This window comes from Panthera leo, chromosome C1 (assembly GCF_018350215.1).
Source record: "Panthera leo isolate Ple1 chromosome C1, P.leo_Ple1_pat1.1, whole genome shotgun sequence".
Taxonomy (NCBI): domain Eukaryota; kingdom Metazoa; phylum Chordata; class Mammalia; order Carnivora; family Felidae; genus Panthera; species Panthera leo.
This window is the reverse complement of record NC_056686.1, coordinates 130292762-130307493: the sequence shown is the minus strand read 5'-3', so window position 1 is coordinate 130307493 and position 14732 is coordinate 130292762. Positions and strand designations below refer to the sequence as shown.

At 36.5% G+C, this 14732-nt stretch overlaps 1 long non-coding RNA gene across 3 annotated transcripts in view; it reads right to left on the bottom strand.

Moving 5' to 3' along the window:
• LOC122227993 overlaps positions 1-14271 on the bottom strand; it is a 71336-nt gene extending 57065 nt beyond the window's left edge. For all 3 annotated transcript variants that reach the window (XR_006206345.1, XR_006206346.1, XR_006206347.1), the window contains exons 1-3: positions 14190-14271; positions 8609-8671; positions 860-921 (exon numbers count right to left, since the gene is read on the bottom strand). This is a non-coding gene — a long non-coding RNA (uncharacterized LOC122227993). The remainder of the gene's footprint in view (positions 1-859; positions 922-8608; positions 8672-14189) is intronic.
• Between the last annotated feature and the right edge of the window lie 461 nt (positions 14272-14732).

Here is a 14732-nt window from a genome sequence, read left to right as displayed (position 1 = left end):
ATATATTTTTATGAATCTCTACTTCATTATTTTTAAGAGCATCATACATTCTATTGTTTAAATAAGGCAGTATTTACTATCCACCCTGCCATTTATTTATTTATTTATTTATTTATTTATTTATTTTTAAAAAAATATTTATTTATTTTTGAGACAGAGACAGAACATGAGCAGGGGAGGGACAGAGAGAGAGGGAGACACAGAATCTGAAGTAGGCCCCAGGCTCTGAGCTGTCAGCACAGAGCCCAACACGGGGCTCAAACTCACAAACCATGAGATCATGACCTGAGCCGAAGTTGGTCGCTCAACCGACTGAGCCACCCAGGCGCCCCCCACCCTGCCTTTTAGATGCATATAGATTTTATTCAACAAGCATGTACTATATGCCTGACTTTATTCTAAGCACTTTATAAATATTAATATATTTGGTCATCATCAAAATTGTATGATCTAGGGTCTCTAATTTTTGGCAACAACAAGATTTCAAGTGGTGCCTTTAGACTTGTATCTTTATATAGTCCTCAGGAAAGATTCTTAGGTGTGGAATTTCTGGATCAAATAGATAGGAATCGTAACACTGATAGATACTGCTGAAAGCCCTTTGAAAACTGTCAGATTTAATTACATGAGAAGCATATAAAAGTGTACATTTCCCCACTCTTGCCATAATGTGCATTCTTTCTCTTTGAGTTTACTAAAAATTTGGCAAGTATTAGCTAGGTCCTTCTGAATAGGCAGTAAGCTCTGTGAAAGACCATGAACATAGAGGAGAAGTTAAAGACTGTAAATATAACAACGTGATAACAATAATAACAATGTTGGAGGCTGCTCTACACAAATAGAAGGTCTAGATAGTTACCACAGTTGAAATGTATATCTCCGGTTTTTTAGGGCTCCTTCTTAGCACAAGGACAAATTATCCTGTTGAAGAGAATTTAGAATACAAGTTAGTCACTTATTTATTAAGCATTAAATGTCTTACTGATGTTCTTCATCTTGATTTGCACCTCAGTTCCAGGAGCTGGTGTCCTAATTTGTCTTCTTCCCTGAAGATACTCTAAGAATCCTAGTATTAGTAACCTGTCCCTCTGAGTTCAGGACCATACCTTGGACATGTTGACCTTCCCAGACCCTCTTCAGAAACCCACATCCAAGAAATGAGCCCTACTAACTCCTACCTGCTGACTAGCATCCAAGCTTAATTAACTGCCTGCTGCCAATCTCTCATTGTCATATCTTATCATCCTGCCAGCCATCTACTTGAACCCCTGACTGAGAAGTTCTATCTGCATGTACAGTTGTATGTTGTCTGTTATGATGTCTTCCTTTCTGCCTGTCTTACAGCTTGTCTGCCTATCTGTCTGTAACCCATCAATGGTGCGCTTCAATGGAAATAGGGATGGTAATGATTGCCCAACAATGTGAATGTGAATGTGAATCCCCAGTACCTGGGCAGAACACCTGCCCACCTTGTGTGGATTTTCTCTATTTGGTGCCTCGCTATGGCTGATTTGACTCACTGTTACTGACAGGCAAAAACTACTTAAAATGTCGTTACAAAATAAAGTGCTGAATTGTATTCTATGGGCTTTAAGTTTAGTGCTGTAATTGGAGGATCCATCCTATGGCAGAGTCAAACATCTGGAATAGCATCTGCAGGTAAAGAGTAAACAGCTGGTATAAAATTGTACCCTAAACTCAGAGACCTTGAAAAATATGAACCTTATGTATCTTCTTTTAATGTTTATTTGAGAGAGAGAGAGAGGGAAGGGGAGAGAAGAGGGGAGGGACAGAAGGAGAGGGAAACAAAGAATCCAAAGCAGGCGCCAGGCTCTGAGCTGTCAGCACGGAGCCCAATGCGGGGCTCCATCCCATGAACTGTGAGATCATGACCTGAGCTGAAGTCAGACACTTAAACAACTGAGCCACCCAGTCACTCCCTTATTTATCTTCTAATACTGCTCCCCAGACTGGTAGGCTGGGATAATGTGGAATGTCAGCTCCATGCTATCCTGATTATTGCAGCATTTTTTTAGTGAAACCCCTGATTGATGAGTTACACTGGGGACATGTGACTTGATGTAACTTCTCATGTGGATGTGTACTCAGCATTAAAGTGGTCCTTACCTTTCCCAAACTCATGTTTTATATCTAATTGTGTCCTCTGCAGTGGAATGTGTCCTCTGTATGGAAGATACATTAAGATTTGAGATGTCTCTTTCAGCTGTTGTTTGTCTGAATATTATTTCCTGCATCGTATTCTTTAAATCTAAATGAACAGATGGGGGCCTATCAGGTACTGCAGATTCACATTCACATTCACATTGCTGGGCAATCATCACCACCCTTTATTTCCAGAAAAACTGATCATCACAAACTGAGACTCTGTATCCATAAACTGCAACTCCTCACTTCTCCCTCCTATCAGTCCCTTGGTAACCGCCATTTGACTTTCTATCTCTATGAATTGTCTACTCTAGATACCTCATGTAAGTGGAATCATATAACATTTATCATTTTGTGTCAGGTACATTTCACTTAGGATAATGTTTTCAAAGTTCATCCATGTTGTAGCATGTATCGGTATTTTATTCCTTTATATGGCTGTATACTCCATCATATGGAATTGTACATTTTATTTACCCATTAATCTGTTGATAGATATTTGGATTGTTTCTACCTTTTGGCTATTATGGACAATGCTCCTATGAAAATTGCTATGCAAATATCTATTCAAGTCCTTGCTTTCAATTCTGTTTTGTATATACCCAGAAGTAGAATTGCTAGGTCATAAGGTAATTACAAGTTTGATTTTTTGAGGAACTGTTGTAATGTTTTCCACAGCAGCTATACCATTTTATGTTTCCACTAGCAATCCATATGGGTGAAATTTCTACACATCCTCATGAACACTTGGGATTTTCTTTCCTTCTTTCATTCTTTCTTTCCTCCTTCCTTTCTTTCTTGCTTTTTCTTTCATGCCATTGTAATGGGTATGAACAAATATCTCACTGCGATTTTTTTTCAATATATGAAATTTATTGTCAAATTGGTTTCCATACAACACCCAGTGCTCATTCCAAAAGGTGCCCTCCTCAATACCCATCACCCACCTTCCCCTCCCTCCACCCTCTATCAACCCTCAGTTTGTTCTCAGTTTTTAAGAGTCTCTTATGCTTTGGCTCTCTCCCACTCTAACCTCTTTTTTTTTTTCTTCCCCGCCCCCATGGGTTTCTGTTAAGTTTCTCAGGATCCACATAAGAGTGGTATCTGTCTTTCTCTGTATGGCTTATTTCACTTAGCATAACACTCTCCAGTTCCATCCATGTTGCTACAAAGGGCCATATTTCATTCTGTCTCATTGCCACATAGTACTCCATTGTGTATATAAACCACAATTTCTTTATCCATTCATCAGTTGATGGACATTTAGGCTCTTTCCCTAATTTGGCTATTGTTGAGAGTGCTGCTATAAACATTGGGGTACAAGTGCCCCTATGCATCAGTACTCCTGTATCCCTTGGGTAAATTCCTAGCAGTGCTACTGCTGGGTCATAGGGTAGGTCTATTTTTAATTTTTTGAGGAACCTCCACACTGTTTTCCAGAGTGGCTGCACCAGTTTGCATTCCCACCAACAGTGCAAGAGGGTTCCCGTTTCTCCACATCTTCTCCAGCATCTATAGTCTCCTGATTTGTTTATTTTGGCCACTCTGGCGTGAGGTGATATCTGAGTGTGGTTTTGATTTGTATTTCCCTGATGAGGAGCGACGTTGAACATCTTTTCATGTGCCTGTTGGCCATCTGGATGTCTTCTTTAGAGAAGTATGTATTCATGTTTTCTGCCCATTTCTTCACTGGATTATTTGTTTTTCGGGTGTGGAGTTTGGTGAGCTCTTTATAGATTTTGGATACTAGCCCTTTGTCCGATGTGTCATTTGCAAATATCTTTTCCCATTCTGTTGGTTGCCTTTTAGTTTTGTTGGTTGTTTCCTCTGCTGTGCAGAAGCTTTTTATCTTCATGAGGTCCCAGTAGTTCATTTTTGCTTTTAATTCCCTTGCCTTTGGGGATGTGTCAAGTAAGAAATTGCTAATGGTGAGGTCAGAGAGGTCTTTTCCTGCTTTCTCCTCTAGGGTTTTGATGGTTTCCTGTCTCACATTCAGGTCCTGTATCCATTTTGAGTTTATTTTTGTGAATGGTGTGAGAAAGTGGTCTACTTTCAACCTTCTGCATGTTGCTGTCCAGTTCTCCCAGCACCATTTGTTAAAGAGACTGTCTTTTTTCCACTGGATGTTCTTTCCTGCTTTGTCAAAGATTAGTTGGCCATATGTTTGTGGGTCTAGTTCTGGGGTTTCTATTCTATTCCATTGGTCTATGTGTCTGTTTTTGTGCCAATACCATGCTGTCTTGATGATGACAGCTTTGTAGTAGAGGCTAAAGTCTGGGATTGTGATGCCTCCTGCTTTGGTCTTCATCTTCAAAATTACTTTGGCTATTTGGGGCCTTTTGTGGTTCCATATGAATTTTAGGATTGCTTGTTTTAGCTTCGAGAAGAATGCTGGTGCAATTTTGATTGGGATTGCATTGAATGTGTAGATAGCTTTGGGTAGTATTGACATTTTGACAATATTTATTCTTCCAATCCATGAGCATGGAATGTCTTTTCCATTTCTTTATATCTTCTTCAATTTCCTTCATAAGCTTTCTATAGTTTTCAGCATACAGATCTTTTACATCTTTGGTTAGATTTATCCCTAGTCTCACTGCGATTTTTATTTGAACATTCCTAGTGATTAGTAATTAGTAATATTGAATTTTCATGTGCTTATTAACACTTTGTGTATTTTCTTTGGAGAAATGTCTATTCATTTCCTTTGCAATTTTTTTTCAACTGAGTTGTTTTTTTCTTGTTGTTGATGATATGTAGGAGTACTTTATAATTTTAGATATTAATTTCTTATCAGACATATATTTTGCCAATATGTTCCCCCCATTCTGTGGATTTCCTTTTTACTCTCTTGAAAGTGTTGCTTATACACAAAAGTTTTTTTTTTTTCAATTTTGATGAAGTCTAATTTTTCTTATTTTGTTGTTGTCTGTACTTTTTGTATCATATTCAAGAAATCATTGCCAAATCCAATGTCATGAAATGTGTCTCCTATGTTTTCTACTAAGCATTTTAGCTCTGATTTTGATGCCTTTGATCTGTTTTGAATTAATTTTGGTATATAGTGTAAGGTAATGGTTCCAATTTAAATCTTTTGCATGAGGATATCCATATTTCTCAACACCACTTGTTGAAAAAAATGTCCTTTTTGCAGCAAATAATCTTGCACCCTTACCAAAAGTCATTTGACCGTATATGCAAGGATTTATTTCTGGACTCTCTATTCTATTCTGTTGGTCTGTGCATCTGTCTTTATGTTGATGCCGTATTATTCTGATTACTGTAGCATTAATAGTAAGTTTTGAAAAGGAAGTGTGAGTCCTTACAATTTGTTATTTTCCAAGATTATTTGGTCTATTCACATTCTCTTGAAATTCCATGTGAATTTTAGTTTGGATTTTTATATCTCTGTGAACATTGACATGGGAATTTTGATAAGGATTGTATTCAATCTGTAGGTTGCTTTTGGGTAGTATTGTCATCTTAATATTGTCATGCAATCCATAAACACAGATTGTCTTGTCTGACTTTGATATCAGGGTAGTGCTGACCTCATAGAACAAGTTAGAAAGTTTTTCTTTCTCTTCAATTATTTGGAAGGTTTAAAGAGGATTGGTGCTAATTCTTTAAACACTTGGTATAATTTACCACTGAAGCCATCTGGTCCAGGGTTTTTTGTCGGAAAGTTTTTGATTACTGATCCAACTTCCTTACTAGTTATAATTTATTCTGATTACCTATTTCTTTATGATTTAGTCTTAATAGGTTTTGTGTTTCTAGAAATCTGGGTATATCATCGAGGTCTAAGTCTTCATTGGCCTACAGTTGTTCATAGTACTCTTTTACAATCCATTTTATTTTTGTTAAATAATAATCATCTCCTCACTTTCATTTCTGGTTTTAGTTGTTTGAGAATTCTCTCATTTTTTTCTTAGTCGTCTAAGGAATCCTGTTAATTTTTTTGATATTTTTGAAGAATCAACTTTTAATTTTATTGATTTCCCTATTGTTTTTATATTCACTATCTACCTGCTAACCTCTGTTTCCTTTCTTCTGCTAGTTTTGTGTTTAGTTTGAGCTTCTCTTTCTAGTTTCTTAAAGTATTAGGTTGTTGATATGAGGCCTTTCTCCTTTTTTTTAAATCTAAGTGTTTACAGATATAAATTTCCTTCTCAGCCCTACTTTTACTGCATCCCGTAAAATTGGGTAGGTTCCACTACCTTTGCTTTGAGAGGAAAATTTGCAATGGGCTTGATGACTCCAGATAAAAACTGTGCTGTGCCAAGAAAGGGGCAGAAAAAAGGCAAGTGAAAATGCCATGACATCTCCACCTATTGAAGATGTCTTTTTTTTTTAATTGGGTATTTCCTTGGCTGATTATTTTTTCATGGTCCTATAAAGTTAGTTCAATAAATTTCTGGTCGTTTTTGACATTTTCATGTGGAATGAAGGCCTGGAGGTTCCTCGACTTCCATTTTGCTACATCACTCCAAGATATTATTTTTAAATAAAGAATTTGGGGGACACCAGGGTGGCTCAGTTGTTGAACGTCTGAATCTTGATTTCTGTTCAGGTCATGATCTTACGGTTTGTGGGTTTGAGCCGCTGTGTGGGTGCAGAGCCTGCTTGGGATTCTCTCTCCCTTTTTCTCTGCCCCTCCCCTATTCTCTCTCTCTCTCTCTCTCTTTCTCTCTCTGTCAAAATAAATAAATAAAAATATAAGAATTCGTTTGGAAACAAAATTGGCTTTCATGATTGGGTCACTGTGTAAGTATACAGTATAAATGTGGATTTAAAGTATAGAATTAATACCTATGATGGAGCTGATATAGGGAACACAGATCTAGGTCTACGCAACTTAGGTTCATATTACAGATCCCCCCAATCATTATCTCTTTGTCTTGGGAAATTCTTTAGACTTTTTCATGTCTCAGTTTCTTTATCTGAAAAATCAAGATAATAATAACAGATACTTGAGGTTCAAATGTGTTAATAGATATAAGCCCTTAGAATAGTGCTAGTCACATGTTTGGCTACCAACATATGATTAAACATTATAAATATATACAATTTGGTGCATACCAGTACTATAAAGAATATTTCTTAGGGTGCCTGGGTGGCTCAGTTGGTTGAGCTCAGTCAGTTGAGACTCAGGTCATGATTTCGTGGTTCATTAGTTTGAGCCCCATGCCGGTCTCTCTGCTGATAGCTCAGAGCCTGGGGCCTGCTTCAGATTCTGTGTCTCCCTCTCTTTCTCCCCTTCCCCTGCTCACAGTCTGTCTGTCTCTCTCTCAAAAATGAACATTAAAAAAAAGAGAATATTTCTTTGAGGGATGCCTGGGTGGCTCAATAGGTTCAGCATCTGGCTGTTGATTTCAGCTCAGGTCATAATCTCATAGTTGGGAATTTGAACCCCGTGTCAGACTCCAGGCTCGGCATACAGCCTACTTAAGATTCTGTCTTTCCCTCTCTTTCTGCCCCTGTGTACTCTCTCTCTCTCTCTTTCTCAAAAAATTAAAATTAAAATTAAAAAAAAGAATATTTGTTTATATAATCAATCTCCTAAACAGTTTTAAATTACTGGTAAAATTTAATTATGGTGACTTTTCTGTCTGCATATACTAATGAATCATGAACATGTTGCTTAAATATTTAGATACTACTTTTTTCAATATTCTGTTACTTCAGAATCTCACAAAATAAAATTTATAATTAATTTTAATTGAAAATTACCCCAAAATGTTCAGTTATATTTTATGTTTATCCATTCTTTCCAAAAAGCACTCTGATAGACTGTCAACAGAAATAAGAATCTTTACTCTTAACTGAGTCTATTTATGTACCAGATATCATTCTAGTACTTGATTTACAAGTATTTTTCTCACAGATACCATATGAAGTATGCATAATTATCATCTTCTCCTTACATTTAAGAAACTCTAATTAAAAAATAATTTTATCAGACTCATATCTCTATCAGCGAAAGATTATTTTATAGACATATGAGTTGGCAAAGCTAACACTATTGCTGTAATACTGTACAACTCATTTTGTAAAAGCAAGATTAATGACAGAGGATTTTTATTTTACCATTTTATTTCCTGCCAATTTTGCTGTATTTGTTTAGCCTATAAATCAGAGCATAACTCAATCTATAAAATATTATTACAAATGGGAGTTGCTCAAAAATATGTAACAACATATAAGAGAGTCATTGTGTCTTATTATAATTTTTACTAAGTATGTGGCTGTAGCGTTCTAAGAAGAAGAAAGGTCACTCTTTTCATATGAATAAAGCTTCACTTTGTCACACTGTAAGGGATTTCTAAGATTTAGTCCCTAGCAAAATATCTTATCGCTTTTTTTTTTTTTAATGGCAACAGACACGTCTGCCTCCCGCCTTATGAAATTGGCAAACAGGTACACGCTGACAAGGAGGTACCTTATCTTCATTGTTCCAATGATGTAGAACTCACAGGCAATGTTTTGGATGCCAATGACAAATCTAAGGATAGGGATAGAAATAGCGATGATGATAATGATTTCCTGAAGGGTAAGAAAACCACCTGGGAAAACTCTACTTCAATCTTTCATTATAAAATTCATTTTTGCAGAAATACAGCCTTAGAGTGAAACCTGGTTCTGTCCTTCACTTTACCTTTAGTGTAAAGAATCAAGTGAGCAGAAACCAACTAACATCAGGGGATTTTATTTCTTTGTTTTTGGAAAGCAAGTGCCTGCCTCTTTCTAGGATAAGTGCTCATTTACTCCTGCTTCCTGACTAATATCTCTAGCATAGTATAAATATTGCACTTAACAGTGAAAAATCAAGTTAGATTTAAGTCATCAAGTAAAATTTAAGTAATATTGCATGTTCTTTGTTAAATATGACAGAAAAATGTATATTTACAAAAAGGTCTATAGCAACTGTTTTAAGATGTTAGAGAAACATATATATTTTAAAAGAAAAATTTAAGCAAATTGTTTAAAGTGTTAAACTCTCTTCAAAATTTACCTATCTAGAAAGAACTACTTTCTTAGTACTATCACCTTTGCAATAATTGGCAAACATTTTCGGAAAAAAAGGGCCAGAGAAAATATATTTTTGGATTTCCCAGCCATTCGGTCTCTGTTGCAACTATTCAGCTTTGCTGTTTTAGCATGAAAGCAGCCATGGAAAATACATAAAGGAGTGGGTATGGTTGTGTTCCAATCCAATTTTGTTTACAACAAGTGGAGTACCAGATTTGTTCCACAGGCTACAGTTTGCCACCCTGTTCTGTAACATAGTTACCAAAGCTTTGGTATATCTTGGGGATTGAAACATATTTAAGTTCAATGTCAGTGAGAAGAGTCTGGAAAATTTTCATTAAGGAGAGAATCTTGAAAGAGTGGTATACATTTCAGTGCACTGAATTTTATTTATTAATACCAGCAATCTGAAAGAATCTCTAAAGTATCCCTTATGTATCTAATCCTTATTCTAGGTCGATGTTGCTTAAATTACAATCAGACATTAATTTAGGAGCTCTGCCTTTGCCACAGTGAGTCACTGCTCCCCTAGATCATCACAAAGCCTTTAAAGGGGATCTAATAGAAAGTGGTGTGACTTCCCCTTTGAAGAATGTCATGGGAAGAATGATAAATTCATTACTCGCAGTCGAAGTTCAAGATCGGTGGATAGCTCTGTTCGCAGCTCTCTCAATTTGATTAAAAACCAATGGGCTCATATCTAATAAACATACCCTTTCAATTCCCGCATGTAATTTAGAGAGAGCAGCATGAAAATACCCATCAATGTGCTGCTGCACAGTCTGGGGGGATGTAAAGACCTCGCGATGTAATCCACGGCTTCCTTGACTAATGTCTCCAACATGACTTGTTCATCTCCGCAATGATCAAGTGGCTATTAAAGATAAAACTGTGCTAACCTTTTCAAAAATTAGAAGAGCATGACTACAAGTGAAGCAACAATGGCTTCCCGGAGAGGCTGCCGTAGAAGGGAAAGATCACCCTATCCAGGCAAGAGTAATGTATGCATTATTTATACAGTGTGTCTGGGGTCTGCATGAAAGATGAAATCCCTGTCTGGGAAGTGCCTTTCTCAGCAGGACTATTTTAGTTAAAGTGCACAGTGGAGTCTGCTGCATTTCCATCAGCCGAGTAGAAATGGAGAAAATGGGTGTAATTTTTTCTCTTTTGGCTGGAGTCTGTGTAAAAACAAGACTAATGAATAACATAGTTGAAAATACATGGGATGTTCTAGTGTGACATTTGAAAATTATTATAAAGGAGTAACAAACAAGTACTTATGTTATTAGCTTCTTTCTCTAAACCTTCTTTTAGAGTTACCTTTTTTAGCACATACTGTTCTACTCCTAAAGAAAAGAAACTTCTTTCTTCTCAAACCTGGCAACTTCTGCTTTCTACTCTGCCAGAAACCTTCTTGGAGGCAATAAAGCACTAAGTTGAATACCTGATTGAATGACTGAAAAGCAAAGAGACAATGGGGCACCTGGGTGACTCAGTTGGTTGAGCATCTGACTTTGGCTCAGGTCATGATCTCAAGGCTCATGAGTTTGAGTTCGAGCCCCACATCGGGCTCTGTGCTGACTGCATGGAACCTGGACCCTGCCTCAGATTCTGTGTCTCCCTCTCTCTCTGCCCCTCCCCCGCTCGCACTCTGTTTCTGCCTCTCAAAAATAAATGTTAAAAAAAAAACTTTAAAAAAGAAAAGCAAAAAAAAAAAAAATACTTTTACAAATTAACATTAGAAATATTTTGCTCCAGTACTTTGGCCAGTATCTCAAGACCTTGTACCTTAAATTAATCTTTTCAATATTGTCTAACCAAATTAAAATTCTCACATTTCTTTGAGTTCAACTAATTGTTTCATGATTGTATGCCTTTGAAAATGCTGTCCTCACTGCTTAGAATGAATTTTGCCCTTCCCTACTTGATCATTCTGGACCTTCCAGTAAAGTTACATGTGCTTCGTAGGGTATACCTATGTATGGGTGTAAAGTGACCCTGTCAGCATACTCTGATTCATACTTAAAGAATTAGTTCATTGTTCTTCTATGAAGGCATCTCTACCTTCAAGGTTGGTAATTGCCTTTCCTGTATATCTGCAGCCTTTTATGTACATCTCATCCTATTTTAAATTTATCACTTTAAATTATAACAATTTTTGTGTCTATATCCTTGCGATAGAAACAGAAAATATAATCCTAATCATATCACCAAGTCTACCTTAGATAGAAAATATAACTGCAGTAGAAGATAAAAGCCTTAGTTAACAGTTCTTAATAAGAATTTTGAGGGAGACAGTTTGCAGTAAATTAAATTTAAAAATAAATAAATTTTTAACAATGAGTACAAATTCTTTGTTACTTTGCCCATTGAGAGGAGTTGCCTCCCCAACCCCCCCCCCCCCACCCTCTTGAAGTGGCTGATTTTGTAACTAGATTACATATCAGCCATATATATATGTATGTAACATATGTTACTTTCTGGGACTTTTGAGGCAAGATCACAAGAAGCCTTGGAGTTTCTGTCTGGTTATCCTGAAACACTTGCTTCTCAAGACACTCTCCTTGGAATGTTCATACTTAGAACTCTGTTACCACATTGTGAGGAATCTTAGGCAACTTCCAGAGAGACCCACGTGGTGAAGAATCAAAGCCTCCAAATGACAATCTGAACTTATTTCCTAGTCAACAACTAGCACCAATTTGTCCTCATATGAGGACCAGTCTTGAAGTTGGATCATCCAGCCTCAGTCAAGTTGTCCTAGCTGCTGCCACACAGAAGAAAAATAAGCTCTGCCCAACTTGATTATTGTTGTTCTAAGCCTCTAATGTTGGGATATTTTATAATGCAGCAATAGATAACTAGAATAATGATGACACGTTGAAGAGCAAGGCTGTGCTTAGTCATATTCTTACAGAGATGAGGGAAACGTTAGTAAATACTTAGATGATCCTTATACCAAACATCTTTGATTGAGTTTCCTCTAAATAGACCTTACTCTTCTGATACACACCACACCAAAATAATGCTTTTAGAGAGAATATATATATATATATATATATATATATATATATATATATAATAGTTAAAGAAAAAATATATAGCATCATTAAATGGTGAAACTTAGGGAGGTACCTGAGATCGTCTGCCACTTAATAGGAAAAAAAAAAAGTTCACATAATTAGGTGACTTATTCTAAGTCACATAGATAGCGACAGAAATGGTCAAGATTTGCACTTTATTCTAGGTCTGAGTTATTGAAACTTAAATATGAGTAAAAGAATAAAGAAGAAGAGGAGGAGGAAAGATACATAACATGTAATCAGAGTTTCAGTTTCCCAAAACTCTCAAGTATAAATAAAGCATCAGTTAAAGGACCTTTAAACATACAAGTCCTCCTGTATTAGCATTAGCCTATTATTATTGCAGGACTGTGTTCAGTGACAGATGGTTGGGTCACTCAGTTACTGGGGAGATATAAATATTTCAAGACTGATTATATATGGATCTTCAAATGAGAAGATAAAAATATTTTTATAACCTAGCTTTTCTTGCATTAAGAAACTCCCCTTATACACCCACAAACAAATGTGTTCATATAGAACATCTAGGACTATTTATCATGCAGAGTCTCACAAAATGAAAACAAAACCACAATAACTCACTTTAATTGATGATATTTTCAGGAGTGTTCCTAGAATAAGACCCTCATTTCTTGGCACATTACAGGTGCCTAGTACTCTATTCTTATTTTACAAAACCTTAAAGAAAACTGGTTGAGAAAATTGAGTACAATTAGGATGTGAGAATTGATGGCAAAGGACTGGAGATTAAAGCTTCTTTTCTCATTATGGGAGCTACAACATAGTCTCTTGGACTTTGAGGTAACCTGTCAGTGAGTGGCTGTGCAGATACTTGTGAAGGGAATGGTAATATTGAGAGGCTACTTCTTGCATGCTTAAATTTGTATACCAAGAACTATACCAAAAAAACACGTGTTTAGAAATACCTCTGATCTCAATTCTCAAAGCCCATTTTCCAATCTTATTTGCACAAACACAGAGTTTCACCTCTTGCTTTTTTTTTTTTTTTAACCATACATAGGATTCCACCTCTTTCCTGGCTCTTCTCCTCAGGGCCAACATAAGGCTATCTACTCTCATATTGGTTACCCTCTTGATAGTGTTCTCTTCTTTTTAGTATGAAACCACAATTAAGCCATTAACCATAGACAAAAAAAGCTATCATTTTAGATACAATTGTGCTTTTAGTCCTGAAACAAACATTCCTTAGGGATGGACTAAAGAATCTTGCTTAAAGTGGCAGAAAAGGAAAATAGAGGAACAAATATTTCAAACTACTTTTTCATATAAATGACCCTACTAGTCTTGGGTATAAGTTAAGGAAAATAGAAGGCTCAACCCTGTCTGGGTTTTAAGTCTGATTGAATGGCTGGGCCTCTCCTAGGATGAGGAGAAGTGGCTATGAACCAGATTTGGCACGAAAGATCAGTTTCATTTTGTACATGTTCAAATTGAGATGGTGCATATCTGAAGGGAGATGCCAAGTTGGCAGCTGGATAATTGTGCCTAGAGCTCTGAAGAGAACTTGGGGTAGAGTAAAATATATGGGAGAGTTGTATGATGGTGAAGGAGATGCCAAGGAAAGTGATGGGAGTAGGTGAGATTGTGCAGAGAGGTGGTATACAGTCAAGACTGATTTAAAGGCTGTATAGTGGAGGGAGCCATGATTAAAATAATTGAAAATAAGAGTTCAGAGAGATAGAAGGAAAATGAGAATGGTATGATACTAGAGAAGCTAAGGGGGGTGGTGTTTCAAGGAGAAAATAGTCACCAGCATCAGATATTCTTCACAAGTCAAGTAAGGTGACAACTTCAATCTCATTTTAACCACACCTGCTACTCTCCATTCATACAAATTTTTAGTTTCCTAAACATACCATGATCTCCCTCACTTCTGAGGTTCCATACCTGTGACTCAATCTGCCTGGAGTAAATTTACTCTCCTTATTATTGAGTTAGTCATTGTTGATTCTTTAAGGCTTCAACTTACAAGTTATGTCCTCTGGAAAACCTTTCTGATCTTTCTCAAGGTAGGTCATAAACTCATCCTATGAGCTCACAATGCAACTTGTACTTTATTTTTACAACTTTCTAAAAAACTTTTGTTCCTTCCTGTTGAACTTAAACTTTCATGGTAATTGAGATCACACTTATTTTGTGTACCACTTTATTCCCAGGAGAACTGGCACATAGTAAATACTTATTTAATATATGGTGAATTAGTAAGTAAGTGGAAGAGAAGGTTTTTATTTAAAAATTGTCCATCTTGGCTTTTTTTTTCCCCAAGGCTTCCCTGATCTCTGGATGTTCCTCTTTCTCTTTTGAGCCACCTATAATTCTGTCCTTAAACGTTGGTATTCCCAGGTTTCAGTGCTTGCCCATTTTCTTGTATTAATCCACTCCTTTGCACACATTGTTTTTTTTTTTTTTTGCTATATCCTGATCAATAAC